The following is a 20,488-nucleotide window of genomic DNA, read 5'->3' as shown; positions in this document are numbered from 1 at the left end:
GGATGCAGAGATCCATGACTAGGCCCCAGGTGGATCTCTGGGAGTCCAATTAACGAGAATGAGGAGGGTTTATATGAGCGAGAATTGTTGAGACCAAGGTCGGATAAAGCACAGAGACAAATAGCCAAACAAACGGAAACACATGAAATATGAACCAATGGCTGAGGGGTCACCAACTGGATCAGGCCCTCTGAGTGGGTGAGACAGTTGATTGGCCTGATCTGTTTGGGAGGCATCCAGGCAGTGGCACCGGGTCCTGTGCTCACTGCATGAGTTGGCTGTTTGAAACCTGGGGCCTATGCAGGGTCCCTTGGCTCGGCCTGGGAGGAGGGGACTGGACCTACCTGGACTGAGTCCACCAGGTTGATCTCAGTCTGTGGGGAAGGCTTTGCCCTGGAGGAGATTGGAATGGGGGGCGGGATGGGGGGAAGGTGAGGGGGAGAGGGGGGAGAACAAGAAAATCTGTGGCTGATATGTAGAACTGAATTGTATTGCAAAATAAAAATTAAAAAAAAAAACAAAAAAAAAACAAAACGAAACAAAAGAGTGTGTGCCATATTTTCTGGCCTTTATGTCTAATCTAGTGTCCTGCTTTGTTCTCTGATCCCCAGATGTGTTGTATTGGGGTTTACAATATATCAGCCCTAGACCTCATGCACTCTCTCCAGCTCTCACCCATTCTCTCCAAACTCCTCTCTCTTACCCTACCGCTAAAAGTCCACCTTCAACTCTCCTAATACACCCCAGCTGTGCTTCAAAGAACTTAAAAATAATCAGGTGAATTATAAGACCCACTTCTTTTCCATCTCCTGCATAGGACGAAGTTGTTTATCTGGTGGAAATAATAGCAGTTCTTTCCTGAGAGATGCATGGAGTAGTTCAGGGTCATTCCCATCCACACAGTAGGTTGTGGGCTAGTCTTGGATAAAGCACAATCTGCCTCAGCAAACTTCACATTCAAGCTAGTAAACTATATTTTTGCCTGCTGTCCTGGTCTGTCCAATGAACCATTACCAACAACTTCCATGGGGCTTGCCATGAGTACAAGATGATTCCATAATCATGTGGATTGGAGAATTGTCCCAGAGGCACAATACCCACCTTCTGAGGTGAATTGAGGGACAAGTGTCCCAGCCAGCCTCCAGAAAACACAGAATGGATTTCCCGACTCACATACCTTTTCCCTCCTGAGATCTGTCTGGCTCCACATGGTCACACAACTGGGGTTCTCTGGCTGTTGGCAGGTCCCCCAGAGACTGGAGTGTGGACAAAGAGCTCTGCTCACCTCCCTGCAATTCTGGAAGTCTGAGAACCAAGTAGAGACCCGCCCCTTTATATATCCCTTGGTTGTGATTGAATCTGGCCCAGCCTCTCTGGATCATAGGCTGCTGGGTCAGCAGTGGAGAACATCAAGATTGAATCACATCTCTGGAGGCTGAGACAGGAGGGTGGCCCAGATTTACCCAGCTCAGATTCAGTTCAAAATTATCAAAGAAACACAACAAAAACAAGACAACTCACTTCAATTTGGATTTCGTGACATTGGTTCTTTTGGTGTCTCATGTGGGTTTGATTGTTGGTTTGATTGTTTGGTTATTACTTGTTGTTTGTTTGTTTCTATATAGTGCAGGCTTTCTTGGAACTCACCAAAATTTAGACTTAATCCTTCAGGACATCTCACTGATCAGTCCATGTCTGGATCCCCAGCCTGAGTGCTGGCATTAAACATTGGGCCACTTTGGCTGGTCGATTTCATACTCTACCACATGTGCTAAATTTCATGTAAACTTTCTGTCTTTCTTTCTTTTTTTTAATTTTTTTTAATTTACAAGGCTGTTTTTCACCAGGCAGTGGTGGCACAGGCCTTTAATCCCACCACTTGGGAGGCATAGACAGGCTGATATCTCTGAGTTGCAGGACACCTGCTCTACTAAGTGACTTCCAGGTCAGACTCCAAAGCTACAGAGAGACACTGTCTGGAAAATCTAAAATAGAAATAAAACAAAAAACAACAACAACAAAAAGGAAAGAAGTAAAGAGTTACAGACTGGAGAGATGGCTCAGCAGTTAAGAACACTGGTTGTTCTTCCAGAGGTCCTGAGTTCAATTCTCATCAACCACAGGAGGGCTCACAACCCTCTATAACAAGATACTTCTGTCTCTCAGTTCAGCTCACTATGGCCACAGCCTGAACACCTGAGTCATGGATGCTTCTGCCTCCTATGGAGGCACACAGTTATTTATCCACCCCAGTGGTTCTCACACTGTGGGTCAGGAGCCCACTAGAGCTAGAATGATCAAATCACAAAGATGGCCTAAGATTACCAGCAAACACATTATTGACATTATGATTTAAAACAGTAGGTCATTGCACTTACAATGTAGCAACTGAAATAATCTAATGGTTGGGTGGTCACCACAACCTGAGGAACTGTATTGAAAGTGACAGCATAAGGAGGTTGAGGAACACTGCTCTATCCTGTGGGACAGAAGGTTCCCCTGCTGTGTTCACTTTAAAGCAAAGGGGACTAGGGACAACGGGACAGTTACATGCAACAGGGAACCACATCATCAATATTCAAGGGTGGGGAAAACCTCATTCTGATCCTTGGTGGGTTGTGTGAGTTTGAGGTTCTTGAGACAGTATCTCATGGATCCCAGGCTATCATGCAGCCCACCTTCTTCTCGAGGATGACCATGATCATTTGTCCCTCCTCCCTTGATCTCCCCGTTGCTGGCATTATCCACAAACACATGTCATGATACAATAGAGGGCTCACAGACAACAGCAGAGCTGGAGCAGAGAAAGACTTTAATATGGACTTTCAACACCAGAACAAGAGGAAGTCAACTGCCAGGCACCCGTGTGAAGGATCCATGCATCTGTTTCCTTCTTTCTACTTTGGAGCCAGGGTTGCCAGGCACCCTGGGGATGAGCCTACAACTCATTCAGTAGAATTAGGATGACCTTGAACTCCTGATATGCTTGCCCTCCATGGTTTGGAATCTCTGCCCATTTACAGGTCCTCAGGTATGCAAAGTCCAATGTGAAGGAGTTGAGATGTGAGCCCCATATCAGGAGAGCTTCCCTGAGTAGCCAGTGTCTATGCAAGCCTTGTCTTTTAGGTGCAGAAGGCCAGGTTTTCCAAGCAAGTTTAATATTCATTTCATAACTGAATGTGGCTATGTGTTTTTGTGTTAGTCAGTCTTTTTTTTGGTCTGTATCTCTCTCTAAATATATATATATTTCTCCCTGTGTGTGTATGTGTGTGTGTTTGTGTGTCTGTCTGTGTGTGTGTGTGTGACTCTCTCTGTCTCTCTCCCACATGCTGTTGGTGTGTGAGGGTGTCTTGAGATGATTTACTACAATGCATTGGGACCTGTGGTCCAGCTAATCCAAACATGACTGCCTATGAACAGAAGGTCTAAGGATCCAGTGGCTGTAGTTCCCTCCCAAGAAAAGTCTCAGCTGCTCTTCAGTATCAGCCAAACTCTAAAAGAAGTAGCCTCTCATGGAGTGGTTCTCAGCTTTCAGAATGTTCAGATCATTCAATAAAACTCCTCATGTTGTAGTCATGGCAAAACACACTATTATTTTGTCGCTCCCTCATAAGTATACTTTTGCTAATGTTCTGAATTTTAAAGTAAATGTCTGATAATTGAGATGTTTTAGGAGATCCCTGTATTACAGTTGGTTGTACCCACCATAGACGAGGTTGTGATCCCTTGCCCTAATCCCAGTTTGCCCTAATGAAACATCTGTTTTCCCACCTCAAAGATCTAGCTCAGAAGTGGAACATGCCCCACAGAATGATTAAGCAAAAACACCTCACAAGTGTGCCCACCTACTTTGGGATTCTTGCTCATTGTGGATGTAGTCAAGTTCAATACTAAGAATACTCACCAGGAGACTACACCTCTCCAACTGGACACACTTTCATATCACCTTATGTCATGCTTAATTCCCAAAGTTAACAATATCCAAGTCACAACGACCCCTCGAGTGAGTGAAACTGTGTGATATGACTATCTCCTGTAGAAGGAAAATAGAGATATGATATCCAACGTTGAAAGACAATGGCATTATATATTTAACCAGGTCAAAATTAAGGCTAACATGATGTAACTGTCCCTCATTCAAAGAGAAACACATTCTAAACTTAGAATAGGTGGCAGTGTCCCCTGTTGGGCCTTCTTACCTATTTGAAACTTACATTTGCGAAGCTTTGATATTCTCTTACTTGATGTTCCATCAGCACGCCACACAGCTACTACTCCAGCTCCCAACTGGTTTCCATTGCATTCTGAGGAGTCTGAGGCTCTGAAACACTGACCATGAGTGCTACAACATGAGGGCTAGTGAATGGATACAGTGTTGAGCTGCTGTCTATGGCAGCAGGGCTTCCCCTTGTAGTAGAAGAGACGCAATGCCTAGAGTCTGATGAGGGTAGAGGGTAGAGGCCAAGTCCCAGTCACCCAGGAATGAACCTCCACCACTACCACATCCCCTGCCCCACCATGCTGATCTGCCCTACTGAAATGACAAGGAGGACGCAGGAGTTTCTTTGGAAATTTTTATTTGATTCCACCCATTACTCTTCACTGAGGAGGCAGAGAAAGCAATTGGCACATACAAAACAACATAAAAGGACCCCGATGTTGTCAGAGAAGATTCAAGGAATCCCCACTGTCTCCTCTTAGGGCCTTGGCCGTCATAAGATGTTGACCATGGCTGATGAAGGCTGGTTTCTCCAGAGCCAAAGCAGGAAGTAGTTGTGGTACAGTCAAATGTTTTCCAAGTCTCCCATCAGGGAATCAAGAATCCCCGCTGTATATCATCGGTGGTGGGATCCCTTGAAGCGCTCCAGAAAGGCACAGGGAAGCCAGATCCTTCAGTAATTAATTGGCCCCTTGGTCAAAAATCAGCTGTGAACAAGTCAGAGTTCCATTGCTTGGGTGTGAGAGGGTGTTAGACACACGGAGAGGCCAGACATTGCTGCTTCGTGCCACAGAGGCCTGTGGGAATGGGGCTTGCCTACATTCTGTGTCCATGAAGAAAGGCCAGCTGACGCCACCCTCTGGAGGAACTCCAGAAGGGATTAACCTGGGAAGGGGCTCCACTCTTGTCTGTGGCCCAGGATCCTGAAGAGTTCCATCGCATAAGGAAACAACAAAGATTCGATGCCTGCTCTCTCTTCACAGAGCAAGTAGTGCATATTCAGCAGACCCACCATCAGTTGCAAACAGTCGTGCCAGGTCTTCCTCAGGCCCCTACGATAGAGTCGCTTTCGAATACTCCTGACTTTTTTACAAGTTCTTTTCCCTTTGTGGCCCACTTCCAGTTCAACGACTTCCCACTCCACTAGGAAGATACTTAATTCATACTCACTCCACCGCCAATGGGAACGACCTGCAAAGGACAGAGGGATGGGATCAGAACATTTCCCAGCATGCACATGTACATCTGTGCTTTCCCTAGGGACTCTTCCTGCACACTGATCAGCCCCAGTGCCCTCATTTGTGTATCAGGAGATTACCAACACTTGCTTCCTGGCAAGGATCGGGCATCCACTCTGCTGGCGATCACAAGGAGTCCACTCACTGGGAGAGCATAGGTGTCTTCAGGTTTAGAAAATACATTTTAGAGTAGAAGGGGCTCTCACAGGACATGTGGGTCCTGGGAACGCTGCCCTGACCTACACTCACAACCGCTCCTCCCACACTCCAGGGAGCTATCACAGTCCCCTGAACCTCTGTCTCTACTGTGAGAAGGTCCGAGGTCTGGAAACACTGAGTACCTCTCCATTCTCACCACAGCTGCTCACATCTAGGGTCTGGTATAAACCTGGGAATCACACAATAAGAAATGCAGTGGAAGGTTTTTGGTTTAGCACACATCTCACTCTGATTACCTGAGGGTCTTCCTTGTCCTTCCTGCTGCCGTCTCTGGGCCATTCTGCCTTGCTGCGTGTTTCTCAAGCTTTTGACTTGCTTTGCTTTTCTCTGTCCAGAAATGAACAAATAAGGTATCAACACCATTTTCAGGCAACAGCAATCTCTGTCTCTTAGCTGTGTGTGGATTAAGGAACCAGCCTCTTGCAGCATTAGCAAACAATGGACCCTTCATTCCTCATCTACAGATGCTGGTCATTCTCACCTAATAGAAAGCTTGGTTGTCAAGCTTGACCAGGGAAAGCCTCCAGTATCAGAGGTGCCCCTGGGGAAGAAGCAGATGAGACACAGAAAGACCTGTCCTGGGAGATGATGGTGTAACATCAATTGCTAAAAGGTCTTATCAATACCAAAAAAGAAAGTGGGGGCTGGGGTGGATATTGGGGTAAATCTGAAGGATCAAGGAAACAGCAGAGCCAGTCATTGCTCTTACCTCTACAAAATCCTCAGCCTTAAGAGTGTGAGTTTCTCTTTGCTCTGGCCTTATATACCTTTCTCTGCCCTGACATCACTTCCTGGGACTAAAGGCGTGTGTGCTTCCCAAGCAAAGGCATGAGATCTCAAGTGTTGAGATTAAAGGCTCTCTTCCCAGAGTGGCCTTGAAATCAGAGACCCCAATGAGTTTCAGAGGTTTGTGCCTCTCCCACGATAGCATTAAGAGTGTGTGCCATTGTGTATATGTACCACATTTTGTTTATCCATTCTTCAGTTGAAGGGCATCTAGGTTGTTTCCATGTTCTGGCTATTACAAACAACGCTGATATGAACATAGCTGAACAAGTGCTCTTGTGGTGTGGTTGAGCATTCCTTGGGTATATGCCCAAGAGTGGTATAGCTGGATCTTGGGGGAGATGGATTCCCAATTTTCTAAGAAATCGCCATATTGATTGCCAAAGTGGTTGTACAAGCTTGCATTCCCACCAGCAGTGGAGGAGAGTTCCCCTAGCTCCACATCCTCTCCAGCATAAGGTGTCTTCAGTGTTTTTGTTCTTAGGGATGGCCAAACACCCTAATTGTCGTGCTAGAAACCTCATCCAACTACTGAGGGATCTGGATGCAGAGATCCATGACTAGGCCCCAGGTGGATCTCTGGGAGTCCAATTAACGAGAATGAGGAGGGTTTATATGAGCGAGAATTGTTGAGACCAAGGTCGGATAAAGCACAGAGACAAGGTCGGATAAAGCATAGAGACAAATAGCCAAACAAACGGAAACACATGAAATATGAACCAATGGCTGAGGGGTCACCAACTGGATCAGGCCCTCTGAGTGGGTGAGACAGTTGATTGGCCTGATCTGTTTGGGAGGCATCCAGGCAGTGGCACCGGGTCCTGTGCTCACTGCATGAGTTGGCTGTTTGAAACCTGGGGCCTATGCAGGGTCCCTTGGCTCGGCCTGGGAGGAGGGGACTGGACCTACCTGGACTGAGTCCACCAGGTTGATCTCAGTCTGTGGGGAAGGCTTTGCCCTGGAGGAGATTGGAATGGGGGGCGGGATGGGGGGAAGGTGAGGGGGGGGAGGGGGGAGAACAAGAAAATCTGTGGCTGATATGTAGAACTGAATTGTATTGCAAAATAAAAATTAAAAAAAAAACAAAAACAAAACAAAAGAGTGTGTGCCATATTTTCTGGCCTTTATGTCTAATCTAGTGTCCTGCTTTGTTCTCTGATCCCCAGATGTGTTGTATTGGGGTTTACAATATATCAGCCCTAGACCTCATGCACTCTCTCCAGCTCTCACCCATTCTCTCCAAACTCCTCTCTCTTACCCTACCGCTAAAAGTCCACCTTCAACTCTCCTAATACACCCCAGCTGTGCTTCAAAGAACTTAAAAATAATCAGGTGAATTATAAGACCCACTTCTTTTCCATCTCCTGCATAGGACGAAGTTGTTTATCTGGTGGAAATAATAGCAGTTCTTTCCTGAGAGATGCATGGAGTAGTTCTGGGTCATTCCCATCCACACAGTAGGTTGTGGGCTAGTCTTGGATAAAGCACAATCTGCCTCAGCAAACTTCACATTCAAGCTAGTAAACTATATTTTTGCCTGCTGTCCTGGTCTGTCCAATGAACCATTACCAACAACTTCCATGGGGCTTGCCATGAGTACAAGATGATTCCATAATCATGTGGATTGGAGAATTGTCCCAGAGGCACAATACCCACCTTCTGAGGTGAATTGAGGGACAAGTGTCCCAGCCAGCCTCCAGAAAACACAGAATGGATTTCCTGACTCACATACCTTTTCCCTCCTGAGATCTGTCTGGCTCCACATGGTCACACAACTGGGGTTCTCTGGCTGTTGGCAGGTCCCCCAGAGACTGGAGTGTGGACAAAGAGCTCTGCTCACCTCCCTGCAATTCTGGAAGTCTGAGAACCAAGTAGAGACCCGCCCCTTTATATATCCCTTGGTTGTGATTGAATCTGGCCCAGCCTCTCTGGATCATAGGCTGCTGGGTCAGCAGTGGAGAACATCAAGATTGAATCACATCTCTGGAGGCTGAGACAGGAGGGTGGCCCAGATTTACCCAGCTCAGATTCAGTTCAAAATTATCAAAGAAACACAACAAAAACAAGACAACTCACTTCAATTTGGATTTCGTGACATTGGTTTTTTTTGGTGTCTCATGTTGGTTTGATTGTTGGTTTGATTGTTTGTTTATTAGTTGTTGCTTGTTTGTTTCTATATAGTGCTGGCTTTCTTGGAACTCACCAAAATTTAGACTTAATCCTTCAGGACATCTCACTGATCAGTCCATGTCTGGATCCCCAGCCTGAGTGCTGGCATTAAACATTGGGCCACTTTGGCTGGTCGATTTCATACTCTACCTCATGTGCTAAATTTCATGTAAACTTTCTGTCTTTCTTTCTTTTTTTTATTTTTTTAATTTACAAGGCTGTTTTTCACCAGGCAGTGGTGGCACAGGCCTTTAATCCCACCACTTGGGAGGCATAGACAGGCTGATATCTCTGAGTTGCTGGCCACCTGGTCTACTAAGTGACTTCCAGGTCAGACTCCAAAGCTACAGAGAGACACTGTCTGGAAAATCTAAAATAGAAATAAAACAAAAAACAACAACAACAAAAAGGAAAGAAGTAAAGAGTTACAGACTGGAGAGATGGCTCAGCAGTTAAGAACACTGGTTGTTCTTCCAGAGGTCCTGAGTTCAATTCTCATCAACCACAGGAGGGCTCACAACCCTCCATAATAAGATACTTCTGTCTCTCAGTTCAGCTCACTATGGCCACAGCCTGAACACCTGAGTCATGGATGCTTCTGCCTCCTATGGAGGCACACAGTTGCTTATCCACCCCAGTGGTTCTCACACTGTGGGTCAGGAGCCCACTAGAGCTAGAATGATCAAATCACAAAGATGGCCTAAGATTACCAGCAAACACATTATTGACATTATGATTTAAAACAGTAGGTCATTGCACTTACAATGTAGCAACTGAAATAATCTAATGGTTGGGTGGTCACCACAACATGAGGAACTGTATTGAAGGTGACAGCATAAGGAGGTTGAGGAACACTGCTCTATCCTGTGGGACAGAAGGTTCCCCTGCTGTGTTCACTTTAAAGCAAAGGGGACTAGGGACAACGGGATAGTTACATGCAACAGGGAACCACATCATCAATATTCAAGGGTGGGGAAAACCTCATTCTGATCCTTGGTGGGTTGTGTGAGTTTGAGGTTCTTGAGACAGTATCTCATGTATCCCAGGCTATCATGCAGCCCACCTTCTTCTCGAGGATGACCATGATCATCTGACCCTCCTCCCTTGATCTCCCCGTTGCTGGCATTATCCACAAACACATGTCATGATACAATAGAGGGCTCACAGACAACAGCAGAGCTGGAGTAGACAAAGAGACTTTAATATGGACTTTCAACACCAGGACAAGAGGAAGTCAACTGCCAGGCACCCATGTGAAGGATCCATGCATCTGTTTCCTTCTTTCTACTTTGGAGCCAGGGTTGCCAGGCACCCTGGGGATGAGCCGACAACTCATTCAATAGAATTAGGATGACCTTGAACTCCTGATATGCCTGCCCTCGATGGTTTGGAATCTCTGCCCATTCACAGGTCCTCAGGTATGCAAAGTCCAATGTGAAGGAGTTGAGTCTGTAGTCAATCTCTCCTCATTTGCACCTCTTGGGGTCTAATTTTTGGTAGTTCTATTTTATACCCTAAATAATTAATAGAATCTCCTCTTTGTATCTTTTCAGGAGCAATTTGTAATCCCCAGCAAGGCAAAATTTTCTTTACTTCTTCAAACATTCTTTCTAAATTATCTGCATTTGTGTCAGCCAGCAAAATATCATCCATATAATGATAAATTCTAGATTTAGGAAATTTTTTACTTATCACTTCCAATGGCTGTTGTACAAAATATTGGCACAGAGTTGGGCTATTCAACATTCCCTGTGTGAGGACCCTCCTTTGATATCTCTTAACCGGTTGAGAATTATTGTAAGTAGGCACCATGAAGGCAAATCTTTCTCTGTCTTTTTCTTGTAAGGGTATTGAAAAGAAACTGTCTTTTAAATCAATAACTGTAAGAGACCATCCTTTTGGTAATAGAGCAGGCAAAGAAATCTGGACTGTAGAGAGCCGATTGGCTGAATTACTTTGTTAATTGCTCTAAGGTCTGTTACCATTCTCCATTTACCAGATTTCTTTTTAATAACAAATACAGGAGAATTCCAAGGGCTGGTGGATTCTTCAATATGCTGAGCATTTACTTGCTCTTGTACCAGCTCTTCAAAAGCCTAGAGTTTCTCTGTTGTTAAAGGCCATTGCTGAACCCATACAGGCTGTTAACCATTTTAAAGGTAGAGTTGTTGGTGTCTTTGGAAGAACATCAGATGTTGTGCCATGTTCTTGTACAATCTGGATGGCTGGTGACCACTCATTAGAATAATACCTTCTAATATTTCTCTCAGAAACATGTGCTAGTTTATGATTTGTTTCTGAGGTTGGAGGGATCTTAATTTGAGTATTCCATTGTTGTAACAGATCTCGACCCCATAAGTTCATAGCTATATTAGACACATATGGCTTTAATTTTCCTGTCTGTCCTTCTAGACCTATACATTTGAGCCATCTTGCACTCTGTTTCACTTGAGATAATGTTCCAATCCCCAACAGCTGAATGTTTACCTCCTGAAGAGGCCAAGTTGGATGCCAAAATTCTGGTGCAGTTATGGTCACATCAACACTTGTGTCTACTAGACCAGATAATAAAATGTTATTTATTCTTATTGTTAATTTTGGTCTTTGTTCATTTATAGAAGTTTGCCAAAAAATTTTCTTTATTTTTTCTCCTGAATTTACTGTTCTCTCTGTCTCACCTGTTCCATCACCCCGAGCAGCCTGGTTTATTCCAATAAACATTTGGTTATATAATTGCTCTGAGTAGGGGTTTCTTCTATGATGGCAGGGAATGTCTGGACTGGATTTGCTGTGAGAGCCTGCCTGAAGCCCCTCTGGGAGTTTCCTGAAGACCAAGGCAAAGGATTACCTTGTCTGTCCCTTGTTGATCTACATTTGTTGGTCCAATGTTTTCCCTTACCACACCTCTGCATACTCCAGAAGCAAGGGGCATTCTGTTGCCATTGTTCCTTGAAGAAACATGGTTTCTAGGAATGCCCTATTTACAGTCTCTTTTCAAATGTCCTTGCTTTCCACATCCAAAACATCTGACATTTCTCAAACCTCTTGAAATTGCTTCTCCTATCCACATATCATCATGGTCATGAGCCTCAGCATTAAATGTGTCCCTAATCCAATCTCCCAAGGATGCAGATCTTGCCTTTAAAAACCTGATTATTCTCTTCCACACTGCATTCACGTTCTCATAAGCCAAAGATTCAATTATTATCTGGCTAGCTTCTGAATTCAGAATATTCTTTTGGGTCCTGTATAACTTTTGTGAATGACTCAGTTTTCTTTCCTGCTTCCTCAATTCTGTCCCATGCATTCATGGCCACCATTCGGGGTTGGTTATCATATAAATAATGTCTTTGTATTTCATCATATTGGCCTTCTCCAAGAAGCTGATCCTGGGAAATGTCCAGACCTCTAGCCCTCCACTGACTTTCTGTGGTCTTATCCTCATCTTGGTACCACATGTGCCACTGAAGCTGTGCTCCGTGTTCCAGGACAGTGGTTACCAATTCTTTCCAGTCCTGAGGGATAGTCCTATTACAAGTTGACCAGGAGTTTAACATTTGCTTTACAAATGGGGAATGCATGCCATGAGATACTATTGCCTCCTTAAACCTTCTTAAATCTAACATTTCAATTGGAGTCCAATTAGTTTGTGCATTCACTTGATCAGGTAACTGCTGTATGGTTACAGGATAAATTAAGTTTGATTGTTTGAAAACAGGCTTTCTTTCTCTAACCTTATAATCTAATCCTGAAATAATTTCACCCTTAATTCTTCTGTCTAAATCTGAATTTCTCTATAATTCATTTCAACAGGTTTTTCTAAAGCTTTTATCCTGCCACTTAAATTGACTATCTTTTTAAATTGTAAAATAAGGATAAGTAAAGTAATAAAATGCATAACTGGTGTAATGTACATCCCATCAACATTAATCTTCTCAAATAATTGTTCCATTTTCAGATTGCCTAATATTTTATCAAAAAAAGTCCAGTTTCCTCCTATTGTACAGATAATACCCATTTTTTCTCTTTTAAGTAGTTTTTCCCTTTAAAGTATCTGATATCTTAATTGACTTACCAAGTCTGCACAGAACAGTAGAAATCTGAGGGAATTTCAAAACAGCTACCTAGAGTCTGACATGAGAATTCAAAGAGAGAGAGGGAGAGAGGGAGAAAAAAGAAGGAAGAAAGAAAGAAAGGAAGAAAGAAAGAAAGAAAGGAAGAAAGAAAGAAAGGAAGGAAGAAAGAAAGAAAGAAAGAAAGGAAGGAAGGAAGGAAGGAAGGAAGGAAGGAAGGAAGGAAGGCTAATAGCTGAAATCCAGCCACATGCTCCCACTTGAGCCAATTCCAGCCTGAGCTAAGTCTTCCTTAAGCCCCGACCATGTGAGTTGGTGATTCAGCCACAAGCAGCTCCAGTGTAGCTGCTGCAGCTGTGGTCAAGTGCAGCTCTGACCGTGTGCAGCTGGACCAGTACTCCAGCTGGGCCTGAGGCCTGTAAACTCTGGCTGGCCAGGGCCGAGCTGGGGCCAAGCTGAGGCTGAGCCGGGGGGTCAAGCCGGAGACGTAACCACCAACAGTTTTTAATGAATTCTTGACATGTGGGCACCAAATGTAGATGAAATTCTAAACAGTCTTATTAAATAAAAAACACAGAGCCAAATGCAGAGTTAAAAGATCAGAGCACTAGCAAAGCCTTTAGTTTACTAGTTGTTGACATACTTCAACTGAGAGAGAGACCTTCTACTATGTGACCTGTCTTTTTATTGCCTTTCTGTTCTATCTTCTCATTGGCTTTAAACTCAACCCTTGATTTCCTCATCACTGCCTGTCTATACAGACCTCCAGGTGTCTATGGTTCTTACTGATATTAGAGGTTCGGGTCACTGCTTGGCAATGTCCTTGAACACACAGAGACTCTGCCTGCCATGTGATTGGATTAAGGGCATAGGCTACCTCCTCCAGACTTCTGCTAAATGCTTTGCTTTTAGATCTGACCACCAGGCAACTTTATTTATTAACATATAAATAAAATCACATTTCAGCACAAATAAAATATCACCATAGTGGGGCCCATAAGCATAGAGGGGCAAAGGATGTGATAGTGATGGAAGTTCATTTCTGGGTGACTGGGACTTGGCCTCTACGCTCTATCTTCATCAGACTCTTGGCATTGTGTCTCCTTGACTACAAGGGGAACCCCTGCTTCCATAAACAGCAGCTCATCACTGTATCCGTTCTCTAGCCCTCGTGTTGTAGAACCCATGGACAGTGTTTCAGAGCCTCAGATTCCCCAGAATGCAATGGAAAGCAGTTGGGAGCTGGAGACATAGCTGTGTGGTGAACTGATAGAACATCAAGTAAGAGAATATCAAAGTTTCTCAAATGTAAGTTCCAGATATGAAAGAAGGCCAGACAGGCAACATTGCCACCTATTCTAAGTTTAGAATGTGTTTCTCTTTGAATGAGGGACAGTTACATCATGTTAGACTTTATTTTGACCTGGTTAAATATATAATGCCATTGCCTTTCAAGGTTGGGTAGTCATGTCACTATTTTCCATCTACTGGTCATAGTCATATCATACAGTTACACTCACTCTAGGGATCACTGTGACTTGGATCTTGTTACATTTGGGAATTAAGCATGACATAAGGTGATATGAAAGTGTATCCAGTTGGATAGGGGTGGACTCATGATGGGTATTCTTAGTATTCAACTTGACTACATCCACAATTAGCTAGAACCCCAAAGTTATTGGGCACACTTGTGAGGGATTTTTGCTTAATCATTTTGTGTGGCATGTTCCAGTTTTGAGAACTTAGAGGTGGGAAAACAGATGTTCCATTAGGGCAGACTGTGATTAGGGCAAGGGTTCACAATCTATGGGTCACAACCCCTTTTATGGGTGGAACAACCAACTGTATTACAGGGATCTCCTAAAACATCTCAATTATCAGACATTTACTTTAGGATTCAGAATATTAGTGAAAGCATAGTTATGAAGTATCAACAAAATAATTGAATGGTTAGGGATCACCACAATATGAGGAATTTTCTGAAAGGACTGAATATTATGAAAGTTGAGAACCACTCCATGAGAGGCTACTTCTTTTAGAGTTTGGCTGATACTGAAGACCAGCTGAGACATGTCTTGGGAGCGAACCACAGCCACTTGATCCTTAGACGTTCTCTTCGTAGGTAGCCATTGTTGGATTAGCTGGACCACAGGTCACAATGCATTGTAGTAAATCATCTCAAGACATCCTCATACACCAACAGAGTGTGGGAGAGAGACAGAGAAAGTCAGACAGACAGACACAGACACAGACACAGACACACACACACACACACACACACTCACACACACACACACACACAGAGAGAGAGAGAGAGAGAGAGAGAGAGAGAGAGAGAGAGAGAGAGAGACTAATACAAAACTCATAGCCACATTGAGTTATCAAGTGTATTAAGGCTTGCTTGGAAAACTCGGCCTTCTGCACCTAAAAGACAGGACTTGCATGGACACTGGCTACTCAGAGAGGCTCTCCTGATATGGGGCACACATCTCCACTCTTTCACACAGATCTTTGCATACCTGAGGATCTGTAAATGGGCAGAGATCCCAAACCACCGAGGGCAGGCATATCAGGAGTTCAAGATCATCCTAATTCTATTGAATGAGTTGTAGTCCATCTCCAGGATACCTGGCAACCCTGTCTCCAAAGTAGAAAGAAGGAAACAAATGCATGGATCCTTCACACGGGTGCCTGCCAGTTGACCTCCTCTTGTTCTGGTGTTGAAAGTCCATATTAAAGTCTCTTTCTCTACTCCAGCTCTGCTGTTGTCTGTGAGCCCTCTATTGTATCATGACATGTGTTTGTGGATAATGCCAGCAACGGGGAGATCAAGGGAGGAGGGACAAATGATCATGGTCATCCTCGAGAAGAAGGTGGGCTGCATGATAGCCTGGGATCCATGAGATACTGTCTCCAGAACCTCAAACTTACAAAACCCACAGAGGGTTTTCCCTATCCTTGAATATTAATGCCGTGGGTCCCTGTTGGATGTAACTGTCCTGGTGTCCCTCAGTCCCCTTTGCTGTAAAGTGAACACAGCAGGGAAACCTTCTGTCCCACAGGATAGAGCAGTGTTCCTCAACCTCCTGATGCTGTCACCTTCAATACAGTTCCTCATGTTGTGGTGACTACCCAACCATTAGATTATTTCAGTTGCTATTTTGTAAGTGCAATCACCTACTGTTTTAAATCATAATGTCAATATCTGTGTTTGCTGATAATCTTAGACCATCCCTGCTCTAGAGGGGTCCTGACCCACAGTTTGAGAACCACTGGGGTGGATAAGGAACTGTGTGCCTCTATAGGAGGGAGAAGCATCCATGACTGAGGTGTTCAGGCTGTGGCCGTAGTGAGCTGAACTGAGAGACAGAAGGGTTCGAACTCTGGCCCAGCATTGGCACATCCAGTGTGGCCTCCATCCTAGAAGGCCCTGCTGGGGCACCACTCTTGCGTTTTCCACAGGTTGTGCTTACATGCCCTCCTGTTCTCCTGCACTGCTTCCTTTCACTGTCTCTGTCTCTTTCTTTTTCGAGACAGAGTTTCTCTGTGTAATTGCCTAGCCGTCCTAGAACTAGCTCTGTAGACCATGCTGGCCTTGAACACACAGAGATCCACCTACCTCTGCCTCCTGAGTGCTGGGGTTACAGGCATGCACCACCACAGCCTGGCCCTTTTACTCTTTTTGCTTCCTTTTCATGAAATTGCCTGGCTCCACTTCCCCAGTATTTGGATTAGCTACAGGTTTTAGAGACAATTCTTAGTTACAAAAGAACAGGTCCAAAAAAATCTGTATTTCTCAGGTTTTCGATGAAAGTTTACATGAAGTGAAGATATTTAGCAATTGTGTTGTGTTATTAAATGGATCAGCCATGATCCACTTAATATTTTTAATCCTGGCATTGAGATGGGGATCCACAGGCAGTCAGATCAGTTTGATGTTCTGAACGTTTTGGTCTACATGTTAGTGAGTTCCAGGATGGCCAGGACTATGTAAAAACAAAACACTGTCTCACTAGAAATCCAATTTAGTTGCCTATGTTTTTTGCTGTGTTTCTTTGATAATTATAATTGAGACTATGTGGTTTTGCTTGTTGGTCTAGCCTAAGAGTGCTAGAAATCTGGGCCACCCTTGTGTCTCAGCCTCCTGAGATAGGATTAAATCTCATTGTTATCCTCTGCTGACCCACCCTATAATCCAGACAGGCTAGGCCAGATTCAATCACAACCAAAAGCTGCATAAAGGGACTCAAGTCACAGAGTCTCAGACTTCCAGAAGCCCAGGGAAGTGAGCAGATCTCTTTTTCCACACTCCAGTCTTTGTTGCACCTTCCAGCACCCTAGTTCCTTGATTCTGCGGAGCACAATGGAGCTCAGGATGGAAAAGTTATATGAGTTGGGGTAATCCACTCTGTGTTTTCTGGAGGCTGACTGGGATATTTGTCCTTCCATTCATCTCAGAAGGTTTACAGTGTGCCTCTGACAGGCTTCTCCACTCTACATGGATATGGAATAATCTTGTACTCAGGGCAAGCCTCATGGAAGGTATTGGTACTGGACAAGGAAATGTGGCAAAAGGTGATTAACTGAGTTCAATGTGAGCCCATTTCTTCAATTATCAGAGGTACAAAAGGCAACATTCTTCTTGTTCTTGTTCTTACTTGTTTTTAGTTTGTTGAGGCAGATTCTTCTTTATTCAAGGGTAGCCCACAACCTAGTGTGTAAAGAACGACCCTGAACTGTTGAATCTCCCTGCACCTCTTAGGTAAGACCTGGGATTATAGCCACCAGCCAAATACTCATCTTATGTGATAGGAGATGGAAAAATATTGGTTGGCATAGTTGGTTGATGCCTTATTATGTACAGCAGAGCTGGCGATTTAAAGTTTATTTACATTATATTAGGAGATTTTCATATGGACTTTTTTCACTATGTTAACCGGGATAATAAGCTGGAGACAATGGGTAAGGTCTTCCCACGGGACAGGTCCTTCTGTGTCTCATGTGTCCCTTCCACAGGGGCACCTCTGATACTCACTGGAGGCTTTCCCTAGTCAAGCTTGACAACCAAGCTTTCCATTAGGTGAGAATGACCAGCATCTGTAGATGAGGAATGAAGGGTCCATTGTTTGCTAATGCTGCAAGAGGCTGGTTCCTTAATCCACACACAGCTAAGAGACAGAGATTGCTGTTGCCTGAAAATGGTGTTGATACCTTATTTGTTCATTTCTGGACAGAGAAAAGCAAAGCAAGTCAAAAGCTTGAGAAACACGCAGCAAGGCAGAATGGACCAGAGTCGGCAGCAGGAAGGACAAGGAAGACCCTCAGGTAATCAGAGTGAAATGTGTGCTAAACCAAAAACCTTCCACTGCATTTCTTGTTGTGTGATTCCCAGGTTTATGCCAGAGCCCAGATGTGAGCAGCTATGGTGAGAATGGAGAGGTACTCAGTGTTTCCAGACCTCTGACCTTCTCACAGTAGAGACAGAGGTTCAGGGGACTGTGATAGCTCCCTGGAGTGTGGGAGGAGTGGTTGTGAGTGTAGGTCGGGACAGCGTTCCCAGGACCCACATGTCCTGTGAGAGCCACTTTTACTCTAAAATGTATTTTCTAAACCTGAAGACACCTATGCTCTCCCAGTAAGTGGACTCCTTGTGATCGCCAGCAGAGTGGATGCCCGATCCTTGCCAGGAAGCAAGTGTTAGTAATGTCATAATACACGAATGAGGGCACTGGGGCTGATCAGTGTGCAGGAAGAGTCCCTAGGGAAAGCACAGATGTACATGTGCATGCTGGGAAATGTTCTGATCCCATCCCTCTGTCCTTTGCAGGTCCTTCCCATAGGCCATGGAATTACTATGAAATCAGAATCTTCCTGCTGGAGTGGGAAGTCATTGAACAGGAAGTCAGCCACCCAGGCAGGAAGATATACAAGAAAACCAGGGCTATTCACCAGCGACTCTATGAGCGGGACCTGCGGAAGACCTGGAAAAGCTGTTTCAACCTGCTGCTGAGTCTGCTGAATCTGCACAGGACTTTATGTAATGAGAGACCTAGAATAGAAGTGGTGTTTTCTCCTTATGAGGAGGAGGCTCTGTTTAGGACCCTGGGCTCCAGATTACAGGGAAGCCATTTTCCAGGTTAGTCCTTTCTGTTTGGACCTCTGAAGTTCTCTAGAACTGGTCATCACCTCACCTGTCCATGATGAGCATAGAGCACATCACACATTGTAGCCAAGCCCCATTCCCACAGGCCTCTATCACAGTCTGTCAGTCTTCCTCTGTTACCCCAGGCAATGGAATTTAGACTTGTTTATTGTTGACTATGACAGACAAGATAGGCAATTACTGAATGTGATTTAATGAGGGTGAGGGTGCCATGCTTTTGATCTGTGTTTCTTCTCTCAGAACCTCTCTATGATTGGGCTGGTAAATCCCTGCTTTCAATGTACCTTCAACCTCCAATGGTATTGCCATCTCCTGTGTACCAGCCTTGGGATCATGGCATCTCTGTACCTTCTGCAAAGTCTCAGGGAACCCATTACTGATGATATCCAGGGAGGATTCACTGGTTCCCAGATGGGTCCATGGAATCCCAGCTATCCTTTGACAGTTCCACACCTACTTCCTGCTTTGTCCCTAGAGACACCAGCCTTCTTCAGCCATGGTCAACTTCTTATGACCACCAAGGCTCTCAGAGAAGATAATGGAGATCCCTTGAATTTTCTCTAACAACTTTGGAATTATTATGCTGTGTATGTGTAAGCTTCTTCCTCTGCCTCCTCAGTGAAGAGTAATAAGTGGAATCAAATAAAGGTTTCAAAAGAAACTCCTGCCTCATCCTTGTCATTTCAGTGGGGGCCAGTAGAGGGGCAGGGGATGTGATACTGGTGGAATTTCATTCCTGAGTGACTGGGACCTGCCCTCTACCCTCTATGGTCATCAGACTCCTGGCATTGTGTCTCCTGTACTACAAGGGGAACCCCTGCTTCCATGGAAAACAGCTCAACACTGTTTCTATTCTCTAGCCCTCTTTTTGTGGAACTCATGGTCAGTGTTTCAGAGCCTCAAATTCTCCAGAATGCAATAGAAACTCTTTGGAGCTGGAGCTGTAGCTGTGCAGGGATGTAACATCAATTAGGAGAATATTAAAAGTTATCACTTTTAAGTTTCAGATACTAAAAGAATGTGTGTCAAGTGTCCTTGACATCTATCCTAAATTTATAATGCTTTGGAAGTTGTAAAAGGGATAGTTATTTCAGGCATAATTATGACCTGGTTAAACATATAATGCTTTTGTTATTCTATATTGGACTGTTATGTCACTTTAAGTGTAATTATAACCTCATTAGTATTTCATTTGCAAATTAAGTATGATATAATGTGATATGATTGTCAAATTAACAAGGGTGGACTTCTGATGGCTATTTTTGGGAGGAAACCCCCAAAATCCAGATGTTTTGATGGGGTGCTTACCATTGCCCTCCCTAGCAAGTCCATCTCTTTACTGGTTGGTGTTAGAGTAGCGATTCTCATCATATAGGTTGTGACTCCTCTGGGTGTCAAAAGACCCTTTCACAGGGTTTACCAAAGACCATGACATATATCTGATATTTACATTCCAATTCATAAGAGGAGCAAAATTATAGTTATGAAGTAACAATGAAAATAATTTTATGTTTCGGGGTCACCACAGCACGAGGAGCCATATTGAAGTGTCAAAGCTTTAGGAAAGTTGATTACCAGTGCATTAGAGGCCACTTTGAGATTCTGGTATATGCTGAAGACC

At 44.2% G+C, this 20,488-nt stretch overlaps 1 pseudogene; it reads left to right on the top strand.

Annotated features, from left to right (window-relative positions):
• The first annotated feature begins 225 nt into the window (after positions 1 to 225).
• LOC131918965 (putative uncharacterized protein MSANTD5) lies at positions 226 to 19,406 on the top strand (annotated as a pseudogene).
• The last annotated feature ends 1,082 nt before the right edge of the window (positions 19,407 to 20,488 follow it).

Source organism: Peromyscus eremicus, chromosome 9 (assembly GCF_949786415.1).
Source record: "Peromyscus eremicus chromosome 9, PerEre_H2_v1, whole genome shotgun sequence".
Lineage (NCBI taxonomy): Eukaryota > Metazoa > Chordata > Mammalia > Rodentia > Cricetidae > Peromyscus > Peromyscus eremicus.
Note: the sequence above shows the minus strand (reverse complement) of the source record. Positions and strands in the feature narration are given on the sequence as shown.